The sequence below is a fragment of the Catharus ustulatus genome, chromosome 2, assembly GCF_009819885.2.
Source record: "Catharus ustulatus isolate bCatUst1 chromosome 2, bCatUst1.pri.v2, whole genome shotgun sequence".
Lineage (NCBI taxonomy): Eukaryota > Metazoa > Chordata > Aves > Passeriformes > Turdidae > Catharus > Catharus ustulatus.
In genome coordinates, this window is record NC_046222.1 from 17500539 (window position 1) to 17516659 (window position 16121).

At 40.5% G+C, this 16121-nt stretch overlaps 1 long non-coding RNA gene across 2 annotated transcripts; it reads left to right on the forward strand.

Annotated features, from left to right (window-relative positions):
- Window positions 1–358: 358 nt before the first annotated feature.
- LOC117009915 lies at window positions 359–14908 on the forward strand. 2 transcript variants are annotated; one of them, XR_004420557.1, is made up of 4 exons: window positions 359–764; window positions 1639–1718; window positions 3866–3996; window positions 12599–14908. It is a non-coding gene; the product is annotated as an uncharacterized LOC117009915 (long non-coding RNA). The 2 variants fall into 2 exon arrangements; XR_004420558.1 differs by lacking the exon at window positions 359–764 and adding an exon at window positions 1142–1228.
- The last annotated feature ends 1213 nt before the right edge of the window (window positions 14909–16121 follow it).

Below are 16121 nucleotides of genomic sequence, written 5' to 3' on the forward strand. Positions count from 1 at the left end.
GTATGAAGCATTTCATGAAGATGACTTTTCAGGTGAGGACTGGGCTGAGACTGATTTGCCTTTCTCAGCCCACTGGGCAGACGCCTGTCAGAAGGTAACCACATCTGGCAGTTGTTGCAGCGTTGAGCTGCACAATCTAATGCTTTTAACTCTACACCCACTGTCATGAAATTTAAGAACCTTAACATGGAAAAGCTATATTGTATTACAAATTACTCTCGTGCTTCATCAATGTGTTTTTCTCAACCAGCATCGACCTAAGTGCTAAGAAAAATCTCCTCAGCCTCCACTAGTTGCAGCAGTTCCTCAGCTTTGGATACTTTAGAGCACAAACCTCTTTCTCTCACCAGAGCTGGGCTTTATATTCTGGCTGCAGTTACAACACACACAGGAGACAATTACAGTCCAGCTGTGTCCACAGAAAGGTCTCACATTTCAGGCAAAACCCTTCCAAAAGAGGGTGTCGTTAATTAACACCTTTCTGGCCATGGAGAACACTACATTTGGGATACAGTCTGAAGTCCTAATCCTCTGCAATTGTGGGAGGTGAACTGTAAAACCAAAGAATGCAGAGGTGATTTGGGAGGAGTGTCTCTTTAAAAGGATGTTGAAAGTCCTCTCTTTATATCATTTAAGGAAAGAGCATGAAAGGAGTGAGAAGAATAAAACCAAAACCTAAGCAAAAGAATTGTGTACAAGAAACAGATTTTTCAGTGGCTCTGAGTGCAGTTGGGCTGGAGAGAAGAACATGATGTAAGCTTCAGGTATGCCTTTCCATGGTAATGGGGGATTTAAAAAACAAAAAGAAAATCTATGTAAAATTAAATAGCATATATTTATGAACAAGATTGCATGCCAACTTTGTTTATACTAGCAGGAGATCAGATTTAGTATACCTGAAAATCTCATATTAGTTCTGTGCTTTTAAGCTGCTATTAATACAGCCATCAAAAGTAAAAATTGTATTTAGACATATCCTCAAAAGTGTATTTAACTACTACTATTGAAATCACTGGGAATATAAAAAGCTGGTTTGCTGATCTGTCCAGAAATTCATATAGTAGAAAAGTGTGTTTGATTATGGAGTGTTACACCACTGCAGAAGGGATAGCACTGAGCAGCTCCCTTGTTGGGGTGCTGTGTCTGATGCAGTCCAGGTATGAACACCCTGATTGCCACTGGAAAGAAGGCTTGGAGAAATGCACATCTGTGCTCTTGTGTGCAGAAGGTAAAGAGAAATAACATACATGTGTTTGGTATACTGGGAATGGCAAAACTAAAATATTCTAAATATTCTAAAATATTCTCAGCAATGCTGCACTCCGGGAGCTTATTAAAAAGGAGGTAAAATAAACAAATCGGTTTTTACAATAGCTGCACCTTGATGGAGCTAGAGCTCTTGGAAGGAAACTAGTGGGAAAAAATTATTAAAAAAGGGAGGTAATTGTGTTGTGCTGATAGCATGATTGTGTTAAGGGAATGATAAATAACCATGTTGAAGGTGGATGATCCAGCAGAGGACAGCAACACAGAAACTAAGAAAGGGAGAGAAGGACTTGTGCTTTAACTGAAGATAATCAAAAATGCTGATTTTCTCTAATTAATTATGCCTCCTTCTCATTTATTCTTTTTAAATAGGAAGAAGCAACTCAGTTGTCACGTCAGATGATGAAATTAAGTTTTTTACTCCCTGACTAAATCTTCCATCTGGCAGCAGTGTAAGTACATCATGATAATAAATATATTCTTTCTAAAAGGTCTCTGACATCTCTCTACAGGAACTCTCTGTCAGATAAAGTTCAAATTTTGATAATTTAGCTAAGTAAATCTTTTGGGTAGGATTAAAAAGCAGAAGCCATCATTCTTTCTTGCATAAATACTACCTAACAATTTCTGAAGTAATTTTTAGACTTTGAACTGTTCAAAATATGTCTTGGTAGGACCTCCAAGTTGTAACCAGGACCAGAAAGCCCAGCTGAATTCAGCTCACCACTGGAGTAGTGTTGAGGGCAGCAATTCCTCCCCATTCCTTGGCACTGGAGAGGCTGCACCTGGAGCACTGCGCCAAATTTGGGCTCCCCAGTAGAGGAGAGAAGGGCTGGGGTGCTGGATGGAGCCCAGAAGTGGGACACAGGCTGGGCAGGGCAGGAGCACAGAATGGACCAAGAAAGGCTGTGAGAGCTGGGATTGCTCAGCCTCCAGCAGAGGACGGAAGGAGCCCTGGTCACTGCCTGGGTGGGAGTGTGTAGGGGAGACAGAGACAGATGATTTTCCACAGTGTCAGGATAAGAGAATGGATGCAAGCTGCAATGCAAGAAATTCACAATTGTAATTGGAGAAAATAAATGTTCATAAAGAACATTAGGGCAGGTTCAAGTATCACCACTGGAGATACTTGAAGCGTAACTTGGTAAGGTCCAGAGCAAACTAATTTCATTCTGAAGCTGGATCTAAGATCTTCAAAGTAGGTCCTGCTCTGAGCAGAGAGAGTAGACTGAACAAAGTCAAAAAGTCTCTTCTGTCATAAGCTTTTCCACCTTCCCAGGAAAATTCAGTTATCATTCAGATAAGGAGACATTTTCTCATACCTCAAATGGGTAAGCAGAAGCAGCAGTTAAATAGGCTGCCTAAGGTAACAAAGCTATTTAGTGGCTTCAGATTTCAGTAAATGTTTGGTTTAAACCTTTCTTATTTCTCATTTGAAATATGCCTTCATATATTTTCTTATAATCTGTGTTTATCCTAACCTACTGGGCCAACTCTGTTTTTGCAGACTACTGATCCATTCAGTGTTGGCAATACTGAATATACAACTGCTCATGTACTCTTCCAGGTTGTTTTTATAATTTAACCTTGCACATTTTCATTTGTTGCAATGTCAGGAAGACATGACAATTTCATTGTATGTATGGATGAATACACAAAGGAAAGCCATTGCCTTTAAGAAGACAAAAGAAAGACATGAGTATCCATTCATTGATTCCAGATGAAATCTAATTTTTTAAAATTATTATTGTTCAAATAAATGTGAGGAGAAAAGTAAGCTGATCTTAAACACATACATACATACATATGTATATATAGAGACACATACTGGACTGATTTGTTTAAAAAAACCACAAGCATATAGGAAATGGAAAATGTCGGGTTTAGGGGGCTCCTGGGGGAATTTGCATTCACTGCTTCTCAGCCAGGCTGTGTGCTGACACTGAATTTCTGACATACCAGTCAGCTCCTGAGAAACAGGTGCCACACGCAGACTGCTTTGTGGGTGCTATTCTCCTGCCTTACAACTATGTTAAGCTCACCTACACCAATTCTGCAAAACGGTAGCTTAGAGCCTTCATGTTTATATTTAAGGGCTTTCTAAAGCCTCTAGTAAAGAGTAACAGCCTCTAGTAACATGACAGGTGTGTTACCTGAATATAAACTAATGGTCATGTTCCTGAGAGTCCTGAAGATTTTGCTTTGCTTCATACCTCATGTAGCAGTGCTAAATATTGCCAAATTTAAAGATGTTGAAAGTGTCTTTGCAAGCCCTACACTCCCTCCAGTCTGTTAAACTGCAGGCCAGGGTCTCTCCATAAAAAGTCAGTCGGAATTTGTCTCATCCCTGCTTCTTTTTTAATTGAAAAATTGTGCCTTAAAGCAGAGATGAAAGAGTCAAATTGTAGTCCATTTACTAGAAAGAAACTCATACTAGTTATGACAATAAATTTTTCTTTAAAATACAAGAAAAACTTCTGCTAAGTGTTTTCACACAGCACAGCTGCAAATTCTTGTTTATCTGCCGTGCTGCAGTTTGTGAGTCCGTGTTTCTTGTCTTGTTGTGATTATTGAAGAATGTTTTTTCTTTATTTTTCAGAGCTCTACAGTGCTGGCATTTATCAAGAGAAGACACACAGCACAGCCTTGCATAAATAATGGCACTGGGCCAAGTACAGCTGAGGTGGTTGCCAGCACAACTCCATTGAAGTCAAAGGAATCGCACCCCGGGTGAGTTTGGCCCTTGGCTCAGGTCATGGAGGACTTTAACATGACAATTTTCAATAATGCTTCAGCTGCTTGAGGTAGTTGAGTCTGGGTTTGCTTTTTGGTTGAGTACTGTATTTTGTTTCAAATAAAGGAGCTGAACTTCTGCTCAATGGGGTGAATGGGGCTTTTGTAAGTGGACTAGTTCTGCAGTTTCTGTCCTCACTTAATCTGCTGTGAGTGCTAAATAACTCAGTTTCATAAGATGTCATGACAATAGCACTGGGGTCTAGTGAATTCCTGGGAAGATGCACTGTGCTGGATATTTTGTGGGATTTGCTCTAATCTTGTGCTTAATATATTGTGTTTTAAGTGAGAGGATGCTGCCTGTTGCCTGAATGCCAGCACTGTTTTACACTGGTTAGAAACCTGCAAACAGCACTGATTTTAATGGTGCTTGTTTGGTTTGTCTAGTTGGCTGTTGTATGCATGCACTTGGACTAATCAGCTTCACAAATAAAGAACAAATCAATAAATAGTGTGCAAGGATGGAATAAACTGTGCTAAGAATGTAGTAGTAGGGTGGGTCAGTAAGTTTATAAAAGTATTATAAACACACTAAAAAAGCCAAAGAGTTATTAGAGGAATCCAAAACAGATTTGGATGTTAAATTTGGGGGTGTATGAAAGGATGGCAAAGCAATCTAGACATCAGATTTATATTGCTGAGCACTGCTGAGTCAGCACCTCAGCCTTAAGCAGAGGTGCCTGTCACTTGAAATTCATTAGAATTCAGGCCTGGGTTCAGTTGATCGTTGCTAGATCATCATAGGATCACATTTTTTTAATAGTAGGTGTTTTTATAGAGTCAGATGTCAGGGTCATGTAGTGAAGTGAGAAATTGTGGCATGTGTTTAAATCAAGTGGCCCCAGAGATCCGTCTTTGGACTCGCAGAAGTTAAGTGCCCACAAAAAGAAACTAGTGAGCAAATGTGAAGGATCCCAATGACATTTCATTTTGGTTTTATGTATCAGATTTTATGCCAAAAATTTGTGGAGGAGTAGAGAGGACAGAACTAAGATCATGATATTAAAAACAAATTGTAGAAAACATTGCATGAAGAGAAATTTAAAATGCAATCAAATGAACAGTTCAAGCTTATGCAGCTTTGTGTCACATTTTCCATTTCATAAAATAATTTTTCCTCCTCAACTGGTGGAAAAAAACCAGCCCCTTTGGAAATAAAGTGTCATTTAAAATAATAAATCGGTTTACAAGTTTGTTACAGTACACACAAAATTTGTATTTCAATTATTTTAAATTTTAAATATAAAATTCTTGCTTATCAGTAGACAAATGTTATACATTACCCTGAACAAGAATATCTATCTCTAAAGGGCAGATGTAACTAGTTCTTGTAGCCTAGTTAATAATTTAATCAATAGATTATGCTAGAAGAAATGCATCTAATCATAACATTGGAGAAATTGAGGAAAATTTTGGAGAAAAATATTTACCTCTTTTACAGAAACAGCAAAAAAAATTAAAACTATGCTTTTTAAAAACATGCTGTTAAATAAGAAAGACTTTTTTATTTATTGTTTTATTAGCCTGATTTTCTCATACTTTTGCATTAATATTCTCAATAGAGATTTTTTTGGGGGGGGGGAAAACAGAACAACGACAAAATACAAACCTGCATCTCCTTTTATGTAAAGAGGAGTAAAAACATTATTAAATCAATGTGTTATTCTATTAATGGATAAAAAAATCATTAAGGGTTAGTCCTGGGGAAAACACATCCCCATACCTGTTCATAACTGGGGTTGTTCAGCCTGGAGAAAAGGAGACTCAGGGGTGACCTTATCACTCTCTACACTCCCTGAAAGGTGGCTGTGCTGTGGTGGGGTTGGGCTCTTTCTCCCGGCAGCACTGACAGAACCAGAGGACCCAGCCTTAAGATGTGCCAGGGGAGATACAGGTTGGATATTAGGAAAAAGTTTTTTATGGAAAGAATAATAAAGTGTTCGACTGCTTTGCCTGGGGAGGTGGTGGAGTCACCATTCCTGGATTAATTTTAAAAAAGACTGGATGTGACACTTGGTGCCATGGTTTAGTTGAGGTGTTAGGGTGTGGTTTGTACTTGATGACCTTGGAGGTCTCTCCCAACCTAGTGATTCTGTGAATTCTGTGATTTCCCTGAACTAAATTTCCTTCTCTCTGTGTACTTCCATGCCAGAGATGGCCAGAGCAGCAGCCCCAGTGCAGTTCTGCCATGCAGGCTTTGCACTGCACAGCCTCTGATGGTCTCACAGGGACAGCTGGCTTTATTCAGCTTTCCTGTCAGCCACAGTCTGGAGCTGCTGTTTGCTCTCACCTACGGTTTGTTCCATTAGCTGCTGGTAGCCAAACAAATCACACTGAAGGATAAAAGCAAACAGGAGCTCTGACTGTCTCTTCCTTAGAGGCAAGTTTCCCTGCAAGCTCTTGGGGGGTAAAGCCTTCCTTCCACTTGGCTCCCAGATCCTCAGCAGTGCTAGGGGTAGCAGGGACACCTTTTAACCTCCATGGCCATGGCCTTGACTCTGGTAGGGGTAAAAACCAGTGCCAGACAGATGACTAGGCAGAAATGTAACATGTTCTGCAGTGACAGCTTGTAATGGGGTTTACCAAGTTATTCAATTTCTGAATAATATAAATGTTCCGCTGGAAAATCAGCCCTGCCAATATTAATGGACAAATTACAGGAAAAAAAACAAACTATTTGAACAATATATAATCTGTATGCGATGAACTGTAGTAGGTAAGATCTCCAGACAGGGGAAACTAGGTGGTCCTCTCTTTGACTGAAGCCACTGTTGCCAATATACTAAGCTAAACACACATTTCACAGCTTGTTGCTTCTTGAATACATTCAATTGAGTTCACTTTGTGTGCCAAGTACTTGTTCAGAATACACTGAACATAACATCTAGTTTTTCTGCCAAAACGGCCTCTGTCAAGCCTCCCTCCTACATTTAGCCAGCTACAAAAGCTGTTCCTTGCTAGTGAATTCCAGTACCACCATGTTTTCCCTGAATAATTATAGTAAGTGTCCTTCTTTCATTGCTTTATAATGTGAATGTTCAGCTCCCCAGTTTTCCAGAGGACACAACAAGGCTATTCCAGCCTTGGCAAACAGAAGGCTTGGAAAGGATGCACAGGCTAATACTTTGCTTGCCTTCTGTCGCCTCTCTTCTTTAATATACTCAGGTTTGTGTCAAACAATTCATTAAATCATGTCCTTAAAATCTTTCCAGGGAAGTGGGGAGATTCCTTCTGTTTGTGTTACATGTGCAGCCTTAAAGCAGCTTCCTTTTCAGGCAAGTCTGCACCTGCTTGTCTGTCATCTCCCTGGACAGTCTGGAATTATACTTGCAAATAGAATTGTCAACTTTTGCAGGGATTTGAACACAGTGACTTGCATGCTAATTCTCCTGTTGCTTCTCAGCCTCAGGATAAATAACATTAATTTCTCTTGAATCATTCAGAGGAACACTCAGTACAGGGCATAAAGTTGGGTTTGGTCACTCAGGGTTAAAACAATAAACACTTTTATTAATAACTTTCTAGAGTGTGGTTACAATGTGCAACAGGAGACACTTTTGGGGGTTCTAGTATAAATGAGAAGGTGATGCAGCTTGGTTAAGCCCTTAAAAAAGCCTTAGACTTGATCAGGACCACAATTATATTAACTCTCTCATTGCAAATGTGAGGCAAGTGCATATTTTGGCAGGAAGGAGCAATCTCAAATCATGAGCTCATCCTTGCCAAAGCTATATTTCTAAGGTCCCTTCATATTTAGGTGCCTAGCTGCAAAAGCATACCAGCAATGCACTAACCTTCAAGTCACAAGTAGCTCCCATTAGTAAATTTTTTAAAAATTTTTGTTTACATTCCAAATACATGCAGTTCCCTGACTTACAGAGAGGCAGCAGGGGTTTGACTCCACAAAATAAGCATTGCCACCTTGAAGATGACATCAGCTTCCCTGGATCCAGAGCTGTTGTGTGAGCGTGGGTGACACCTGTACTGGATCTGGTGAGCCCAAGAGGGGTGTTGTGCCCTGAGCTCCAGGGGCTCTGCTGAAGAAACAAACTCATTCCCAGCTCCACCAGACACTCATATTTCTTCCCTTGTGCTGGCACCAGCAGTGGGCTGGCACTTGGGAAGATAATTTAAGGAGTTAAAGCAGCAGAAGTATAATCCAACCAAAAAGAAATGAAATAGTTTTCTGTTTAATGAATGTTTGAGTCTGCAAGAAGGTTGTCACATCTCAAGGACAGCTTGCAGTTAAATCTCCTCAAAAGCATTGTTAAGTAATTTGTGAGGAAATTATGGGAGCTGTGGTTAGCAGGTTCAGATTTACTGGGTACAGAGTCTATAATCATCATAAAGAAAATTCACTATGGGCTCTGCTTTGGCTGCTAGTATTTATCTCATCTGAGTTTTTGGGTCTGGGTGAGGCAAACAAGACAGAATTTGTTTATCAGCAATGCATAGATGTCTGGCCATGCTATTATTGGTCGTTCTTCTGTCTCTTTCCTCTGCTTTCTGAGGATGTTTAATTTCTCCAATTATTTATCTTTGTTCCCCTGTTGGGAAGGCACACTTGAGTAATGACTTTTAGAGCATCTTTTCAGTAATAAGGTTTGGTTAGCTCTGAAAACTTTCTGATGCTTCTGAGCAAGGTCACGACATCCTGACACCTTTGTACATCTGTTATGCCTTAGGATGATTTAATGGTGAAGCTTTAATAAGCCAGATACAAATTGTGGAGGAATGGTACATTCCTAATTAGTTTCTAATGTATGAAAGTATTGTTATAGAAGAATATAAGGCTCCAAATTTGTTGGTTTTCCCCAGCTGCATCAGTTGTATTAACAGAATTTTACCTTGCCAGTGGGACTCTTTGCAGGCTTTTCAAGCAGTGGATTCATCCTAGTTGATGAACTACAGCAATTTCACGACTATAATGCACACCCTTTTAACTAAAATTTTGTCCCAAACCCAGAAGTGCAGCTTATAGTCCGGTGTGCCTTATATAATGTACAAAGTTTGGAAATTTGCCAACCTGGAAGTGTGAGCTGCGAGCTGTGGGGGGAGCTGGCAGGGCCGTGGCAGCCGGGTGGAGGCGGGTCTGCAGGGCCGCAGTGCCATGGCAGCTGGGTGGAGGTGGGCCCGGGGCCCGCAGTGCCCCTCCTGCCGGGTGGAGGCAGGCCCGGGGCCCCATGGCTGCCGGGTGGAGGCGGGGCCAGGGGCCCACGGTGCCACTCCTGCTGGGTACAGGCGGGCCTGGGGGCCCGGGGAGGCGGGGCCGAGCAGCGGTGGGCATAGCCCGGCCCCGGGGGAGGCTGCACGGAGCGGCAGCGGGCATAGCCCGGCCCCAGGGAGGCGGGGCCAAGCAGTGGCGGGCATAACCTGGCCCTACCGGGTACAGGCGGGCCCGGGGGCCAATGACTGCCGGGTTGAGGCGGGGCCTCGGCCAGCAACCGCACGGGGGAAGCTGGGGGCGGATCCTCGCTGCAAAAAAAAAAAGTGCGCCTTATAGTCCGGTGCGCCTTATATGATCTACAAAGTTGCGAATTTTGCCGACTCCTGGGGAGTGCGCCTTATAGTCCAGTGTGCCTTATGGTCGTGAAATTATTGTAATAAACAGAGACCTTGCTTATGGTGAATCAGGCAAATAAACTGGTGAGCAGATTTAGAAAACAGTTCTGCTTCAAGGAACTTCTTTTATCTTCATGTTTCAAATCAAGAAAAACCTTATTACAAATTTAAAAAGTCAACATCTCATTTCACTGCAACTAGTTTAGCCTATTCTATGAAAATATTATCAGAAGCATTAAATGAAATGGAAGAAGAACAGGATATTGTATGCTTAGGCATCCACGTTTGCATATCCAGAAAGTGGGAGTCATCTCCTTCATGGGTGAACTGTCTTGAAGGTTGCAGCCTTCTCTGAGCATCAGAGTTATTTATGACCCTGAAATAGAGGAGAGTTTAATCAGATTTTTTAAAATGCATTTCAAAAGGAGTCTCTATCTCACTCAGAAGTTCAGTAAGTTTATTGGAGAACACAAGGAACAAAAACAGTGCAAGAAACTCTGCTGTTTGCCTACCACAATTAATTCAGTGAAGCAATTATCAAAGAGTTACAAAGATTTGAGGTCCTTTGCCACTCTGGCAGCACTGTTGACCTGTCTCAGCCTACAGCACGAGGCTCTTGCTGGCTCAGTCTGCCCCAAGTACCACGTACAGAGATTTTGTCTGAGCTTCTTTACACTTGCATTTTGAAACACTGATGAGTCTCAGCCACAGTCACCTAGGCCTGGTATCACACAACTGGTATGTACAGCATATTGGTTTCCCCACCTTTCCTCTCTGGATTTCACTCCATGGGCTGCAAGAACCTTGTGCTTTTGCTTTTGGAAGACAAGTGTTGTCTACCTCAATTTTGATTATTTGGGGTATTCATATGATAATGCATGCATTTAGTGCTTACACTCACATTTATATCTGTAGACACATATACACAGAAGACACATGCAAAAGTTGTTGGCAGGTACACAAACTTAAAATCTTATTTTCTTTTTTATTTTTTTTGCCTTTCCTTTTTAATATAAACAGTTAATTATGTTGGAAATTGTATCACAGTACTGTGCATTGCCAGAGCACCTGACATAAGCTTTTGGTTGCCCCACATTATTTTCCTTTTTATATTACATTTTCCACCTCTCACATTAACTGTTCCAAGAGACTCTGGTTGCCCCCAACTTTCTGCAGTGCAGCTCTGTTTGACACCAGGTACTACATGTGTGCTCATAAGCACTGCAGGCTCTGCCTTCAAAATTCAGGGCTCACTGCTGGCTCTTTAGAATGTATGTGCATTCATTACCTTGTCTTGTCTCTCTTATCTGGTTTGTTTCTCCAGGGGTTGCCTTCTGCCCCATGTCACCCTTTCCCTTCCAGACTACAAAGGAGTGTGTGTCAAAGGGGAGGGAGCACATAATGACTCCTGCTCTGTCACGGAGAAGCAAAGAAGGCCACTGTTCTTGACTGGTTTTGCATGTCTTGTACACTTTTTCTTTGACAAGTTATCAGATTTTATTGATGTCATTACTTATTGCTTGCAATGGATATGTCTGCTGGCTGCTTAATGAGGTTTTGAATGACAGCCTCTGTGTCCTAAACAAAGTGTGTAAGCATTTACAGCATGGGAATAAATACTCAGCAGATCAGGAAGTAACTAGGGGTGGAGAAAGGTGTTCTCTCTCATACACACATATCTCATCTTGTCCGGGACCTAGAAATATGCTTATGCTTAAATCTTCATGTTTTTCACTTCAAAGCACTCATTTTACCAATCTTAAGACGAGGTAACAGAGTCTGGCTTGCTGTAACTTGACTCTGTAACTCAGCCAGTGGTGACCTTTGAACACAGGAAATGTTATGGTGAATTCTGCTTTGAAAGGTAGCCACAGGTAATGGAAGTATGGAGATTTTGCTGTTTGCTACAGCAAGAGAAAGCCTGAGATAAAATTAAGCGTTTTTTTCCTCCATCTTCTCTCCCTTTCTTTTGCTTCTTTCCCTCACCCCCCACCCCAGGGAATTTGTACATGACAAGAAACAGTAATCTAAACTGCAGATTTCACATCTATTATTGAATATAGGCATCATGATTTGTGTCTTGCTTGAGTCAAAGTTCTTCTGGCTGAAAACAGCTTTCTCTTAACCATATTAACTCTGTCATCTCCCAGCAGCAACCACAAATGGCAGCACAAAACAAAAATTCAGAGTGCTTTTTCACCCACTGATTCCCGTTTCCAGGTAGTCAGGTATTGTGAATTTGACTGAAAACAGAACATTTTCTCATGGTTTTTAGTCTTTCCACCCCTGACCAATAAAGCTTCTTCATTGTCAAAGGGGAGAGAACTGATAAGCTTGTTGTACATTGACCAATTCTCTTATTTCTAGCCCAAGAAGGTAGGTTTTCCATCATGGCTATACCAGTGCTTTAGGATGGAACAGACAAGGGTCAATCAGGTCATTGTCATCTTGACCTAGGGGCAAAGCTAGTCTTTGCAGAAAGCTCGGATAATTTGATTACCGTGGTGCTGAAAAGGCATTATTTCCCCAGGGCATCCAGAAATCAGCTGCTATGTGGTCAGTTTAATAACTGATTATTAAGAACTAATAACTCTAATAACTAATAACTCTGCTGGGCTTTCAGAAAAATGTAAGAATTATGCTTATTCAGTATTTAAATTGTGGGGGATTTTTATATTGTATGGAGGATAGAGATTTTAATTTCAAGACAATTGTACTGGAGCTAAACTGAAACGACATTATTCAAAATTCTTTGAGCATGAGATTTTTAAAGAGTAAACAAGTAAATTTTAAATAGAAAAAGTTGTATTAACTGCCTCCCGAAGCAGTGGCAACTGCCCTAGGAAACAAGTTCTAGATCCAGAGGAGAGTGAAAATTCCCTTATGCTCACAAGGTAAATGATTTACCAGTGATATCAATTATAGCATGGGCAGCCTATCCTTGTAAGTAAAACCCTCTTTTTTTTTTTTCTTCCAGGAAATGGGAGCAAATGTAAAAAGAAGAAAATGAACCCACTGAGTCTGAGATAGCTTCCCAGGATCAAATGTCTCCCTGCATGAACCTTTGCATGTATTTATGAAATGGTATTTTTCTTTGACAGGGCACAAATGAGCTCAGCAGCTCAGTTATTCCTACGCCAGAGCTTTGTAACATGCTTCTCAATATGATTGTGTATTTCCTGTCTCTATACCTCTATACCTGTCTGTGCATAAGTGTCAAAATGTTATTCAGCTGCTATTGTGGCCAATATCAGCTGGAATTTTGTCATTTGCTTTGAGGAAGAGAGGCCAAATTCATATTTGTTGCTGAGAAATGCTTCTTCACATGATGTGAGACCCTGGGCATCATTCAGTGTTCCTGTGAAAGAAGCAGCATCCCCAAAATCACACATAGTCAAAGGCAATAGAAAGAAACTCACTTTGTAAGGTTGTGATCTTTTCTACATCCCACAGTGGATCTTGATGTCTTTTCTGCTCTAAAATCATGTTACTAAAGGACACATGTGAGACAGCAGGTCAAATTGGAAGAAATGCACCATTTAGATCTGTAAAGAGCCTTCAGCTACAATGGGGTCAACACCTCAGAATACAAGAAGAAACATTTTTATATCAACACTCAATAGGATTTATCATTTCTTTGTAATTCAAACCAGAGCAAGCCCAAAAGTAAGGGGTGGATGGGAAAGTAGAGTAATAAATGTGAGAGAAAAAAAAAACAGCAAGAAAGCTACAGAGGATACAAGTTGAAATAGTGTTGCACAGACAATAAATAAATATGCTTCTCTGCAATAAATACAGCAGGAAGGCTAACCAAAAAAAGAGCCAACAAAACAACCAACCAAACAAAAAAAACCTCAAACAAACAAAACTAAGCAAAGAAACAAACAAAAAACCCAAGCAAACAAACAAAAAAAAGCCCACAAAAGCTTAAATGATCGTGGCTGCAGTACAGGGACTGTCCATGATAAAGTGGTGGGACAAGCAGAGAAAATACAAAGAGTCAAAAGATTACTACATATTCTTAAACTTTCTTGTAATTTCTTGTTTACATGGTATTGTCAGAATTTTGATCTGTAAAGGCTTATTTTTCCCATTATTTATCTGTTTCAGCCTGAGAAAGTTTTGTTTCACCAGTTGTAAGAGGTGTTTGCAGCAGTGATCTTTCAGCACCAGTTCAATTTTGTTACAGTGGAAATGCCATTAAGAGCATCCCCAGCTCTTGGGGCTCTTTCCTAGGAACAGAGCAGTGGAGGCTGAAGGACATGGTATACTGAATCATGAAATACATGGGTGTGGAGGAAATAGTCCTACATCTTGTTCTCTTTCTGCAGATCTACCAGAGCCAGGCAGGCCAGCTGGAGGGATTTTTTCACCTTTTGTATGCCTTATTTTATCCATCAGCTAAATACTTCCCTTAAAGCTAAAATTATTTTAAAATCCTCAGGTAGTAAATGTAACATATTCACATGCTAAGCATAATTGAAGGCCATAGTCAGTACCATTGTAAAAGGCACACCACTTGATGACCCTTTTGTTCCAAATGCGTTGCCATTCCTACTGGATTCACCCCAGCAAGGCTCTCTTAGAGTGGTGTTTTCCAGAAATCCTTCCAATTGGTTGGGACCTGCCTGGGATGCTGAGTGCTCCCTGCAGCCACTTAATGCTGATGTTAGGGCAAGATGCTTGAAAATGCATGGCAGATGGCTCACAGCAATGATGTGAGAGGATTTATCCTCCAGGAAACAACAGTTTATTCCTGTTCTTTTGCTGGTGACTTTTGTCATACCGAGCAAGACAGCAAAAGCTAGGGCAGAATGAAATAGGATGTCTTTCCCACCAATATTTCAAAACACACTTGAAAAGGTTTTTGTTTTGAAAATGAATTATTCAGTTTTGCAATGCAAGATGGAGGTATTTTATTCATTTGGATTGAAAATGGGAAGCATGAATTCTATTATTTTACTTTTCAAGACTGTTTTTTTGAGTTACATAAAAAAATTAACTGTAGTCTTCCTTGAACCTACTGAATTGAAATATGCATATGTGTATATATGGTGTGTGCAAAAATATATGCATAAATTTATACAAATATGTACAGTGTATGTAAATATACATATGGAAAAATATAGGAGTATGAATGCATGTAGCTAGAATTTGCTTGAAAAAAAATGGGGATTACCCCAAATTCAGCTTCTCCTGAGAAATTCTGAAATGTTAGAGAGGGCCTGGATTTGTCAGGTGTGATAACCTTGCCTTGCTATATATAAAGTTTGCCTGTGTATCAGTGTCTCCTGTGACCTTTGATTAAGAATGTTGCAAGATTTCAGATGGGAAGAAAAGATGTGAGAAGTCAAGTGGATAAATTGGAGAGGGCTCCTGTACACCATGTCATATTATTAGTCTCTCACCCAACTATCAAGACAGTAACTATTAAAGCAGAACTGTGCAAACAGTTTTTCTGGTGCCATGATTCCAGTTCAGCTTAAATTTTTGGCTGAGAGTAATAAATTTTCCTTCTGAGCTCCCTGGTGACAAAAGACAATTGTCATTGGTGGAGGCTGAACTTTCCACCTCACCTTAAAAGCTCTCAGTGCTTTAATAGATCACACCTGAAAGTCCTTTCTGCAGACCTAGTCTAGAGAGCCAGAGTGCAAGTAACTTCTCTGCTGTTTGCACTGTTAGGTTGATTTTTATTAAGAAAGCAGGTATTCTCTCTGCAGTATGGCTTTCCATGCAGATGCCTGAGTGGTCCCTTTGTGTTTTTCCCTGAAGTCCCATGCCATGTGTGCAGCCACTCCTCTTTCACACGTGTGTAACTAAGGCACTCTGTGAGAGAGGCACCAGATTCCACTTTCTCCAGACACCAAATTTGACACTTAGAGAGTCCTCAGAGTGCCTTTCTGTTGGTGAGGCTCAGAGACAATTCATGTCAGCATGACTTTGTCAGCTGGTCTTTGAAGTTCTCTTCAGTTTTAAATATCAAACCTAAGGTATGCAGACAAGGGATTATTTGAAATTTAGTAAGTGTCAATGAAAATTGTGCTTTAGGCAAATAATGTGTCATCGTTAAACTCATTAGCAGAGCCAGGGTGTTGCAATATGACAGGGTAAGCCACGAGACTGATCCTTCTGTTGCTTTGGAGTGCACTGAAGCCAACGTGTAATCCAGGGAAAACTCCTGCTCCTGATCTAAGTCTGCATGGAGCCATCTGAGACTGAGTCACCCATTTGTTGACATCTGCATCTTCCTGTTTCAGTTACAGCCTGAACAAAGTTTAGGTATCTAGGCAATTCCACACAGGATTACAAAAGGCAAATGTCAGTTTAAAATTATTCCTTCAGCTGTGATATATGATCTCACAATGAAATAGAAAGTCTGAGTGTGGCTGAAACAAGGAGACAAATCCACTGAGTTTAGAACTGAATGGTGTAAAACAAGTAAATTCACCTGGAATCAACACAGCTCTTTTATATTAAAATACAAATGATCAAACAAATGG